General features: G+C 46.6%; 1 protein-coding gene across 16 annotated transcripts in view; it reads right to left on the reverse strand.

The window, feature by feature from the left end:
- The window catches only part of Lrrfip1 (LRR binding FLII interacting protein 1), a 134,294-nt gene that overhangs the window by 85,012 nt on the left and 36,093 nt on the right, over nt 1-13,189 (reverse strand). Inside the window, exon 1 of one of the 16 annotated variants that reach the window (XM_052750426.1) lies at nt 746-2,357. The exons of the other annotated variants lie outside the window; for them this stretch is intronic. The gene's annotated coding sequence lies outside the window, so the exon portion shown is untranslated. Of the gene's footprint in view, nt 1-745; nt 2,358-13,189 lie in introns of those variants that run through there. 16 annotated transcript variants of the gene reach the window in all.

Consider the following 13,189-nt stretch of genomic DNA (forward strand, 5'->3'; position numbering starts at 1 on the left):
ACAAAGCCCACTAGGTCAACTTGATAGCAAAGGAAAAAGTAGCTATTTTGCTCAAAGAATAGTCCATTCAAGGTGTTTTGTCAATAAGCAGTGGCATGGGAAGGCAAGCTTTTCTGCTCAGGGTTGTATTTACTGGATAATAGAATACCCAAGGGCAGGAAGTAATTCAAAGACTTCAACGTAGATGGAATAAAAAACAGCAATTTCCAAAAAAATAAAAAATAATATTTTTCCAAGTATTATTTAGTTTATCTTAGCGATCCTGTCTGTGAGTTTAATATTCTAGAAAACATGTAGATTATCCTTAAAAACCAGGTCTCAGAGTAAATCTTTACTACCTGAGACATGTAGAAGTCAACTCAGCTACACATGATTGGCAAGTGTCATTCTCAGAGAGGAAGCACAGGGGATGTAGGACCTCATTGATAATCTGATTTTTACAGGGTATCCATAGCAACCAAGGAGATTGAAGGGTTCTGAAGATGGAGTCAAAGGTTTACCAAAAAATGTAAGTGAGTAACCTTCCAGCTGAAGGTCCTCACACCTGAAATAATATATCTAAAATCTACCAAGTGAACTCCCCCAAAGGAAAACAAAGACTAAACCCACTTCAGCAGACTCCTAAGAATGCAGGCCCGCACTCAAATATACAAGGGTTCCTCTTGCACTCCAGCCCTGAAATTATAGTTCAGACAGTCAAAACTACCAGACTACAGAAAACTGCCAGGTCTCGATTGACTTGTACCTTTCCGGCTCCTGCGAACTGGATGTCTGTCGAGAAGACTTAGCGCGGAGGGGAAACACCTCAGCATTGGAGGATGACGGCTTTAGGTGAGCCTCCTGAGCTCTTGGACAGGGAACAGCATCTGGAGAGGCATGCTTGGCACAGGAGTGGAAATTCTGGAAAAACTGGAGATCAAATAGCCACTCCTGACCACGTCACCTTTATGCCTGCCCGGCTCACTAGGGCAGCTGCCTTTGCATAATGCAAGGGCGTGGCCCTGAGCCCACAGGAGGGTTTCCAAATGGAGGATCTCCTCTGACCATCTTGTCTAACTGCAGCGATTTAGAGTGTGAGGCACCCCTCCCCTGGTCTCTGCTGTAGTAGCACATCCGTGTTGCTTGGGTGTTGGACTCTGGAGAGATCAGCGTAAGTACAGAGCTCGCTTTCTTAAGGTCAACCTTACTGACATTTAGTGGTCCAGTGATTTGTTTGGGGAGGCTGTCTGGTGAAGTATCCTGGCTCTCACTCAGCAAATGCCAGCAGTACCCTTCATCCCAATGCAGCAACCCAGACAGTCTCTAGAGATTGCCAGGTGGTTTCAGCTGAGAACCCCGATAGAGAGGAGACCCAAACACCCATAGAGAGAGTTACCTCCAAACACCCACAGTGAGGGAGGACATTCACTTACTGATCGCTACAGAGGTGCCAGGGTCCCACAGACCCATGGCTAGACACAACCGTATTGGAGACAGTGGAACGGCGAGAACGCACCATTAACGCCTGCTGTTCTAGACTACACGGAACATGAAATCCAAAGCAAAGCTGTTGTCAGGAAGAGACCGAAAGCCAGCACTGGGAACCCAGCAAGAGGTGGCCTAGGGTAGGGAGCTGAGAGCTGAGATTTCTGAAGCCATGCGGCCGTGTGGAAGTGAAGGGTGGGATCCTACAGGTAGGCTGGTAGAGCATCAAAGTGAGGAGGCCAAAACTTGGGGTTAACTTCCTGGTACCTCAGGCCAGACCTGGCCAGAGAACATAGGCTGAGCATTCAGTCCTGTACCCTAACAGAGAATGTGGGGTGTCAAACTCCCTGGCAGAGTTTGACAGTCAGGTTTGGAAGAGAGTCGCTGCTATGACAGGGGAGCGCCACACAGAACAGGGACTAGCAGGCACAGATGCTGCCAGCCTCACAGTGCACTCTGTGTGACACACACACCCTTTTTTCCTTCTAGATAGCATCTCTGGAGTCATAGGTTACACCCAGGTTAGAGAGGTCCTGCGAAAGTCCAGTGTCACTTGATCCGCTTTGGAGGTGGTTGAAAGCTTCTGTTGGCCTTTGGGGGCTTTCGGGGAGCTCTGGCCCCTTTTCAGGCAGCTGCCATTCTTTAAGCCCAGAATTCTGCCATTGCCTTGGGCTATGTCCAAAGCCAAGCTTCTGGTGTTCCGGTTTCTAGATGAATGTGTTATGACTGACAATGTCTGCATACAGCGGCTGGAAGGAGACAGGGAGAAACATCAGGCTGCCCCAGGTACAGGCTGAAACGTGAGCGCTTGGCTGCTTCCGCGACTCCCTTAGACATTGTTAGGAGGCTCTTTTTACAGTTCCTCGTGTTCAGGAACTTGAACTTTATCCCAGAAGCCGTAAAGGGTCCACTGAAAATGTCTGAATAGAGACAGGAAAGATTCTGTCTGAGCAGAGCTGAGCGGCTACAATACAGTTGAAAATCACCCTCCCTATTCTTTTGCAGAAATGTCTTGGCTGAGTTATTCTTGATTAAGTCGAGAGTCTGTTGGCTAAGCTTTAGCCCAACCCTCCCTCTAAGCAATGATTTTATTTGAAGTTATATATATATATAAATTATTCAGGGATGGGATTAATAATAACTGATTAATAACTATTAATAATAATAGCTATTAAAAATTAATAGTTTTAACGTGGGGTTTTCTCACCGAGGAGGAACATTCTTCTTTGCACCACTCAGTGTGGTCTGTCCTCCAGGAAGATACATCAGTGTTCTTCCTGCAGGCCCTGCATATTCTATTTATTTTTTAATTGTTATTAGATTTATTTAGTGTGCGTATGTTTATGAGCGTTTATATGCCACTGCACATGTGGACATCTTTTGGACTCCTGGGAGTCAGCTTTCCCCTTCCGCTGTATGGGTCCCAGTGATTGAACTCGGGACCTTAGGCTTCATGGCACATTTTTCAGCTGAGTCATCCTTCTCCCCCACCCGACCCCTGCGTATCTCTTAATTCCTGTGTGTGCCTTTGGATCAGATCTTACATTTTTCCCCCCACGATTAAAAAAAAAATCATGATGGTAGGCCACAGGGCTGTGTGGGCCTTTCTGTTACTACACTCTCAGGTGTACAGTGACCTTTTAGATTGGACATAAGCAGAATCTTGAAGCCTTAAGTTTCTTCCCTGGGGGCTGGAGAGATGGCTCAGCACTTAAGTGCATTGACTGTTCTTTTTTTTTTTTTTCAAATTTATTTATTTTTATTTTATGTGCATTGGTGTTTTACTGTGGGTGTCAGGTTCCTGGGTACTGGAGTTACAGACAGTTGTGAATTGCCATGTGGGTGCTGGGAACTGAACCCAGGTCTTCTGGAAGAGCAGCCAGTGCTCTTAACCACTGAGCCATCTCTCCAGCTCCACATTGGCTGTTCTTGAAGGGGACCAAAGTTTGGTTCCCAGTGCCCACTTTGGGATGCTCACAATCACAGATAATTCCAGCTCCAGGAGATTTCATACCGTCTTCTGGCCTCTCCAGGCACCCGCATGCAGGTGCACACACATGATTTAAAATATTTTTTAAATTAAATTTTCATCTCTTCCTTTTAGTAGTATTTCCCCAGTGGTCTGAAGAGCAGAATTCTTAGTGCCATGGTTTCAAACGGCTGTGATCCCAACCTTCCTTCTTTAAGTAGACACTCTACGGACAAGGAGGACACGGTGGCTTTGAGCTCTAATGCCTGCACTGTAATAAGCCAGGATAAGGGCTGTTAAACCTGAAATAGCATCTAAAATTGCTGACCCAGAAGATGGGGAGTAGTGTACTCAGGGTCCTCTCAACAAGACACTCTTGCTGGAAGGAGAAGATCTAATCATGAAAGCAAAAGATAAACTGATGGAGCAACTTGGAGACAGAGCCGTCCTTAAGTCAGGGAGTCATTGTTACAGTTAAGTTAGGATGCTCCTGTGTTCTGTGGAGGGGCACTGTGCACTGTAAGAGAATGCATAGATCCTGGGGCTCCCATGACCTGATGGAAATCTCCAGCTCTGGACAGGGTGACCTCTCTGTGTGCCTCAGTTCCCTTGTCTGTGAAATGGGAGCAATAATGGTCCTTAGTTCACAGGGTTTATGAGGACTAGATGAACTGTCGTTATAACAACGCTGAGCATAAGCACAGTGAGACACAGTTGGTCTGTGTCATTCCAGCACAAAACAGCTGAAAGAAAATTCCATCTGCATTCATTGGGCCAGTCACAAAGGACGTGGTCGTAACCTGTGTCCCAGATAAACCTGTACCTCATTCCAGTCCCACCCAGTGAGACTCCTATCTGGCCCTCAGCTCATGACCCCCAGACTGGGGGAGCCATGGTACCAGCAGTACTGTAAGCTGGTGAAACACACAACCTCAGCATCAGCTGAGTCAGGGCTCCAGGGTCCAGTGGACTAAGCACACGGCTTTTCTAGAGTAAGAGGCCTGAACTTTGTGCTGGTTCCTTCGGTGAGACACCTCACTTCCTTGTTGTGCTGCAATCTTGAAATCTCTTGTACCTCACCAGCCAGATAAGGAGTGATGACTATGTTTTTAAAGAATGGGGTTGGGTAACAGAAGCTCATAACTTCCCCTTTGGGGTGAAGAGACCCTCCCACAGCCGAGATGCTTGCCTCTGTGTGTGTGTGTGTGTGTGTGTGTGTGTGTGTGTGTGTGTGTGTGTGTGTGCATGTGTGTGGTTTTCCCATGTATGTTGGTGCATGAGTGTGTGTGGAAGGCAAAAGCTGACATCTGGTGTTTTCCTCTACCACTTTCCACCTCACTTACCGAGTGAGGTAGGGTCTCTTAGAGCTGGAAGATGCAGCAAGTCGAGCTAACCAGCTTCCCCTGGGATTCTGCCTCCACCTCCAGAACACAGGGAACGCAGGTGGGTCGCCACACCCACCTGGCATTTACATAAGTACTGGAGACCTAAACTCTGGTCTTCATGCATGATGGGCAAGTATTTTATCCACTGAACCATCTCCCCAGCCTGGCAGAGGTTTTCAAGGGGGTGGTGGTTATACAGAGACAAATCATTTCAGACTATGAAAAAAATGAAACATTCAACTCTTCAACTCTAATAGTCTATGATTATTAAAACGTAATGCCACACATTTTGACTCCAGTATCCTAGATCCACGGCTAACTTAAAACATATTTGTTATTATTATTGTGTGTGTGCATGTGTATGCAAGGGTGCTTATGCCACAGCATGCATATGGAGGTCAGAGGATAGCTGTAGAGCCAGTTCCCTGCTTCATCGTGGGTTTTGGGAATTGAACTCAGGTCACCAGGCGTGCTTGTAAGGCAAGTGCTTTTACCCACTGAGCCTTCTCAGTGCCCAACTCTTTTTTTTTTTTTAAGATTTATTTATTTATTATATATACAGTATTCTATCTGCACACCAGAAGAAGGCACCAGATCTCATTAGGTGGTTGTGAGCCACCATGTGGCTACTGGGAATTGAACTCAGGACCTCTGGAAGAGCAGTCAGTGCTCTTAACCCAGTCAGTGTTCTTAACCTCTGAGCCATCTCTCCAGCCCAGTGCCCAACTCTTTAACACTGCTTTTTGTTCATTTCTAACGTTAGCATGTTCATCTCCACGAGAAATCAAAAAGGCATGGGCAGAGAGAAAACGGAAACCAGGGAGCAGGAGGCAGATAAGAGACCCGTGCCTCGGGCTCAACAATATCAGGTATTACAACGGCAAGGAGCCCACATTAAAATGGCAAAGGCGTCACAGTAAGTGCAAAAGCTCACGTGCGCACTGTCAATGGGAGTGACCCACAGATAGCTGATCCGTCGATGAGCCATACAGCATGATCCATTCAGTCTGGGACAGGAAGGGATTCTAGCACAAGGTCAAAGCTGCACAAACGGTGAGGACATTAGAGTCTGTCTGCAAAGTGTGAGTATTGCAAGACTGCAGTTGCATGAGGTCCTGAGAGGTTTTCAAATTTGGTTTGGGGATGTTGGGAATCAAACCCAGGGTCTCTCTTCTGCTAAGCACAAGTCAGTGTGCTGTACCACAGCCTGGGTCCCATGGGTGGTCAGAGTCGCAGGGACAGAAGTTGGCACCGTGGGTGACAGAGGCTGGGAGAGGAAGAAATGGGAAGCTGATATTTAAGTTGTGCAAGAAGGAAATGTATATCGTTAAGACGGTAAATTTTTGTTGTGCATATTTTGCCACAGTTTAAGTAATTCTATTTTTAAAAGGCAAGTGTCCTCTTTTGTTTAGGTAACATCACAAAGAGAGGAAGAAGCAAGCAAGGCTAGGCTTCCCCTAGGAAATGGAAGGGCAGTGGGAGTCCCGAGTGACTCCAGATGAAATCGACCACGCAAAACAAACAAACAAACAAACAACAATAAACCTAAGGAATCTGTGTGGGGAGAGGTTCTCAGAGAGTGTGGGCAACCACCCTCTCCATTTTCAAATCACCCCTACCTGTAGCTCTGGACATCTGAAGTCCCCCAAAGTGGAGTATCACTGGTGACTCCATGTGCATATTCAGACAGCCACCGGGAAAACAACAGCCAACTGGGCCTGCTAAGCTGGTGTGGCATGTTGAGGACTGCCAATTTAACTTGAAAAGGAGGGGCTGAGGATGGAAGACCCTTCCCTTACCCACTCTCTGCAAGACACTGAGTTATACCGCCAGCCAGGGAAGAGACTGTCAACGCTGTCTTCATTAAGCAATGGTGGGGTGGGGAGATGGCTCTCTGGGCAGGTGTGCTCACTGCACAAGTACAAGGACCTAAGTTCAAATCCCCAGAGCATACATAAAAAGCCTGGTAAGGCTGTGGGCGGCTGTAACCCTTGCACCACGGGACATGGAAACAGGAGGATTTCTGGACCTTTCTGAACCAGCCTATCTTCTGGTTCAGTGAGAGACCCTGTCTCAAAGGAATATGCAAAAGATTGAGCAAGGAACACACACACACACACACACACACACACACACACACACACACACACACGGCAATGGTATTTGTGATAGTATGTAAAGTTCTTCTTTTTTTTTTTTTTTTTGGTTTTCCGAGACAGGGTTTCTCTGTGTAGCTTGTGCCTTTCCTGGAACTCACTCTGTAGCCCAGGCTGGCCTCGAACTCAGAGATATCCGCCTGCTCTGCCTCCCAAGTGCTGGAATTAAAGGTGTGCGCCACCACTGCCCGGCAGTATATAAATTTTTAAAGTGTTGAGTATATGCACACTATTATATTTATGAAAAAACATAAAAAAATAGGGAAAAATGGGCCCTGCCATCTTTGTGTTATAAGGACACAGGGAGCTTTCTTCCTTCCTTCCTTCCTTTCTTCCTTCCTTCCTTCCTTCCTTCCTTCCTTCCTTCCTTCCTTCCTTCCTTCCTTCCTTCTTTTTTAAGGAGGATTAATATTTTTCTTGGAAATAATTTTTTTCATACAATATATTCTTTTAAAATTTATTTATTTATTATTTTATGTACATTGATGTTTTGCCTGCATGTATGTCTGTGAGAGCGTCAGATCTTGGAGTTACAGACAGTTGCCAGTTGTCATGTGGGTGCTGGGAATTGAACCCAGGTCTACTGGAAGAACAGCCAGTGGTCTTAACCGCTGAGCTATCTCTCCAACCCCACACAATATATTCTTATCATGGTTTCCCCTCCGTCTCCTCCCTGATTCTCCCCACCTCCCCACAATCCAACTCCGTGGCTTCTTTCTCTCTTTAGAAAATAAACAAGAAAAAAGATCAGACCAGAAAAAAAAAAAAAGAAAAAGCACACGAAATACCCCCCCACCCACCCACAGACACAAAAACAAAACCTATAAAAACACAAAATTGGAAACCATAATACACAAGCAAAATGGGGGTGGGAGGGAGTCCAACAAAGCAACGTGAGACAAAAATATCTCCAAATATACCATCGGGTTCTCTCTGAGTTGGGCATTTATTGCTGGGCACCGGGCCTCCCATAACTGTCACTTGAAGGATGGGGCCCTCCAGCACAGGGACCCTGCCTGGCTTGAACTCCTGCAGGCCCTGTGCATGCCGCCACAGTCTCTGTGAGTTGCTGTGTGGGTCCTGCTGTGTCTGGAAGACCCTGTTTCCCTGGTGTCCCCTCCCCCTCCCGCTCTTCTTCAGGGTTCCCTGAGGGGAAGGGTCTGATGAGGAGGACCGGAGGAGTCATTTTACTGCCTTTTCTTTCTGGTGTTTTCCATGAGTGTGCTCCGTCTTTTGTTTTGCTTTTTTAAAGAGGCACATAATACAAGGTTCAATTTCCTCTGTCTCGTTCTTTGAAAAGAAAGAAATAAAAAAATGGAAGGAAAAAAAAATCCTTTTTTGTGTGTGTGTTTCCAGAGGCTTTCAAACCTTCTCTAGGAGAAAAACAAACTTAGCCTAGGAAACTGCAATTAGTTAGCTAGTCTGGCAACAGTTTTTGTTTTGTTTTGTTTTTTTAAGTGTTTGCCTATTTCTGAGCGTGTTAGGGATCCTTCTGGTACGCTAGGGAGGCATGAGCCCTTCAGAATACTCTAAGTTACAAACCAAAACGGTGCTACACTCAAACCAGACTCTTGGCAAGCATACTTGCTAAGTGTGATACTCGGTGTGTCTTTTAAACCCCGACACTGTGTGTGAGCCACGGTCTAGTCAGCACAAAGACAGCCCTGGGGTTATTTTTAACACAGTGAGCAGGTGCCGGTAGCTGGGCTGTCCAAGGCCAAGAGCCTCAAGGAACACAGGCCCAGTGTTTTCAAACAGCTAAGGCTGGAGACAAGGCCTGAGTGACAGGGCCCCAGGGGCTTGGAGAGGACCCCGGCCTCTGAGAAAGAACTCCCACGACTCTTGAAGCTGTTAGTGAAGAGACCGACAATAGAATGGTGAGTGGCTGCCACCTGTTGCTAGGACAATGCTGTGAGAAACAGGAACCCTTCAGGAAGGTAACCTGGGCGATTCTTTTCTGCCCTCTAGCGTCAGATTAACAGAGCCCTCTGCTTAGGCTGGCCAGGCAAGGGGGCTGTGCAGAGCTCAGGGGAGGGAGGGTTTGGATTCTGAGAGCTTCCTTACTGATATGGTAATTCCCCAGAGCTGACTTCAACAACAATACTGACCCCTGATACATGCCAGCCATCTCCCCCAGTGACTGTAGCCACCAACAAAAGATGTCACAAAGCCTGAGATGTCACAGACACTTCTGATGGACTAGACGGTCTGGCCTGCCTTCATCACCGAAGGTAACTCCCATCCACTCAGTTTCAGAACTCTGAAAATCTATCCAAAGGTCCTTGGAGGATTCTCAGACCCAAGCTTGAGAGTCCTGTGAAGTCTTTCAAGGTGGCAAATGCAGCTTTCTAGTCTTAAAGTTTGGTTTTAAAATCAGTTAAGCAGGCAGTGTGTTGCTGCTAACCTATGCTTGCAACCCCAGAGCTAAAAGTAGAGGTGGGAGGATTGCCATATAACAAGTTCATAGCCATCCTGGACTACACAGTGCATCCCTGCCAACCTGAGGCACCAAGTGTGAGGTCAAAAAACAAAACAAAAGAACAACAATGAGTAGTTACTGCAAAACAGTGCCTTTCTGCTCAGCTCTTATTTGATGTACTGATGGGAGGAGCTTGGAGGAGCCTTTGGACATTCTTTGCAACATGCTTCCTTCTGAATAGCACAAAGAAAGACAGCACAGAGGTGCGCTTGCATCCCAGGCCTTTCTGTGGGAGCATCTCAGAGTCCCTGGGCTCTGCAGAGCATTTCATCACTCTTGCTCCCTGGGTTCTCACAGACCTTCTGCTTTGAACGTGGCCTAGACGGTACTGAGCACCAGCTCTGCCTTCCTAACCCCAAATTCTCTGAGCTCCAGCAACTGCCAGCCTGGCCTGAAAGTCCCAACGGCATCTCAAAGGCCACACAGGTCCAAAGCAAGCTCCCCCAGGCTCTTCCCCCTACACTTCTTCTCTTGAGGAGGGGGTTGCTACCACCCCGCACCAACTCAGAAGGCTTTGTGTAGTTACTCTATGCTTCCCCTCAGCATGAGGGAGAGGCTGTGTAGTGGCAACTGAAGAGTTGGCTGTCCGCAGGAGTGTGGAGATGCTTGTGGGCAGTACAGCTTAGAGCCACATAACAGTCATGGCTACAGGAAGCAGAGATGGACACTGCTCTCAGGGTGTCTTCTGCACCCTCTTCCTCTCAGGTTATCATCAGAGCAAATCCCCCAGTCACACCACTCCGCCATTTCCCACAGCCAGTGTCTCTCTTCAGGTCTCCATGCCATCTGCCCAGAATGACTGAAGCGCTTCCCCCACACTGCAGCCGACCTGTTCAATTATTCCATAAACAAATATGGATAATCCTGCCACATACCACACTGCATGCCCACGATGGCGACAGTAATGACACTGAGACCAGGTAGGCGAGGAATCAGACAGGAGGAAACCAAGGATAACAGCGGCATGTCTGGTACCCTGGTTAGGTAGAAAGTCAGGTGTCAGGGAGCCAAGCAAACTATATCTCCCTGTCAGTCAGGATGTCCCTCCCTGGCTAAACATCCTGGAAGCTGGAGCTGGGCTGTTCCTTCTAGATCAGAAAGTCAGTCACTGGACGCGTTCCCATTTGACACACATGTGCTCCAAGAAAGGGTCTGTGTCCTCAAGATTAATATAATTTGTTTTGTAGTTTTGACCTCCCCTGTGGGCTTTTCAAGAGGATTATGGGAAGAAATATCCTAAATGGAAGATCGGATCTACCATGATTTGGAAGGGGAAAGAGTTACCTTACCGCATAAATATGCCACCTGTCTCATAAATATTCATAAAACTTCTTTTGGGGCCAGAGAAATGGCTCAGCTCATAAAGGTGCCTGTCACCAAGCCTGGTGACCTGGGTTCAATCCCCAGGAACGCGAGGCAGAGGAAGACAACTGACTTTAGAAGGGTATTCTCTGACCTCCAGAGGCACACTGTGGTATGCATGTGTGTGTGCACACACAAAAGCAAATGCAACACAAATAAATAAGTAAATAACTTCTTTTCTTTTTCTTTTCTTTTTTTTTTTTTTTTTGGTTTTTCGAGACAGGGTTTCTCTGTGTAGCTTTGCGCCTTTCCTGGGACTCACTTGGTAGCCCAGGCTGGCCTCGAACTCACAGAGATCCGCCTGGCTCTGCCTCCCAAGTGCTGGGATTAAAGGCGTGCGCCACCACCGCCCGGCTGTAAATAACTTCTTTTCAATCCACAACATACAATCTTGCTCCCCAAACAGACCTGGGCTTCGTCTCTGTTTCTTCTTCCTTTGAGAAGACAAGAGCCAAGGAGAAATCTTCACCAAGTAACTGATAGCCGAGATACGCACCATGACCTGAGACAGAAGATTTCCCTCCCTGGTGGGCCCTGGGGAGTGCTGGGGAGTGGGCGGCAGGAGGAGGCTGTGTGTGTGTGTGTGTGTGTGTGTGTGTGTGTGTGTGTGTGTGTGTGTGTGTGTGTGTGCGTGTGTGTGTGTGTGTGTGTGTGTGTGTGTAGCCTTTGAGGGGCGTCGCCTGGAGACCTGAGCTCCGTCCAGCTCCCCTCCTTGTCCCTGCAGAGTTTCCCTTGCTGGGCTGAGCTCTGCCAGGGCTGTCCATCATCATCCTAGGGATTCTCAGACCCTGACAGAAAAATCTACCATGACTCCTGGTCGTGACTTCACGGAGAGGGAGTTTGTGGGTTTCCTTTTTCCACAATAACATAAAAATCCAATGATATTGGTATGACAGGAGACCCACCCATAGCTGGGTAACTTGGTGACTGACTAATGTATTCATGCCAGAAACATTTACTGCAGAGACATGATCCCGCCTTCGCTCTTTCTCACAGGGAGTAACCACAGTGTGTCAATCAATTTGCCTCTCATCCAAAAGTATGAACACTTCCCTTTTTCCCCCTTTTATTGAAAAGTAGATCTTTTTCTCAAATAATACATCCTGGTTCTGGTTTATCCTCCCTCTACTCCTCCCAGCTCCTCCCCATCTCCCCTCCTATCCAGATTTCTATCCCCTTTTTTGTCTCTCAGAAAACAAACAGGCTTCGATGTCATAACAATAAGAGAAAATATAATATAATAAGAAAAACAAAAGCTAACACATGGGAACTGGACAAAACAAATAAACAGAAGAAAAAGAGCTCAAGAGAAGTCACAAAAACCAGAGATGCATCCGTTTGAACTCTCAGGAATCCCATAAGAACACTAAACTGGAAACCATAATATATACGCAAAGGATCTGAAGGGTAAAAAGAGAGAAGAAATCAATAAAATAAAATAAAAATAGTAAGATAAAATTAAAAATAAAAGGAAGAGCTCTGGCATGAATTACGAGATGAGGAACTTCTAAAGATGCCACTGAGTTCATTCTCTGTTGACATCTGCTGCTGGGCATGCAGCCCGCCCTTAGGAGTCGTTTGTTTCCCCAGAGAGACTCCTGTGGAGGAAACCAAATTTTCATTTGCAATGAAATTTCATTTCATTTCATTATCAATTGGTGATCACTTCTGGGTTAGGACTGGGGGCATGTGTCCACTTCTCCTTTTAGCTCTAGGACCCCAACTGGTGCAGAGGTGTGCAGGCCCTGAGCATGCTGCCTCAGTCTCTGGAACACTTCCCTTTTATTATGGAAGAATTTCGTCATGTTTTGTGGGGAAATTGAAAAACTGAAGCTACTTTTTGTTTTTCAAGACAGAGTTTCTCTGTGTAGTTTTGGTGCCTGTCCTGGATCTTGCTCTGTAGACCAGGTTGGTCTCAAACTCACGGAGATCCACCTGGCTCTGCCTCCTGAGTGCTGGGATTAAAGGCGAGCACCACCACCACCCAGTTTGAAGCTATTTCTTTTTTTCTTTTTTTTTCGGTTTTTTGAGACAGGGTTTCTCTGTGTAGCTTTGCGCCTTTCCTGGAACTCACTTGGTAGTCCAGGCTGGCCTCGAACTCACAGAGATCTGCCTGGCTCTGCCTCCCAAGTGCTGGGATTAAAGGCGTGCGCCACCACCGCCCGGCTTGAAGCTATTTCTTAAAAACACTGAGCCTCAAAATTTTTCAGGCAAAACTTTAAATCACAAAATAGACGATTGAGAGATTATGATTAGAATCTAATCTAAAAGGAACTTTGTTTAAAAACTTTTAAATACATTTAAAAACAAGTAGTCTCCACTTTTAGGTATCTGTAAGATATATTTCAACATATGATAAAGTGTACAACTTCTC

The sequence above is a fragment of the Peromyscus californicus genome, unplaced genomic scaffold (genome assembly GCF_007827085.1).
Source record: "Peromyscus californicus insignis strain IS unplaced genomic scaffold, ASM782708v3 Scaffold_21__1_contigs__length_65335640, whole genome shotgun sequence".
Classification (NCBI taxonomy): domain Eukaryota; kingdom Metazoa; phylum Chordata; class Mammalia; order Rodentia; family Cricetidae; genus Peromyscus; species Peromyscus californicus.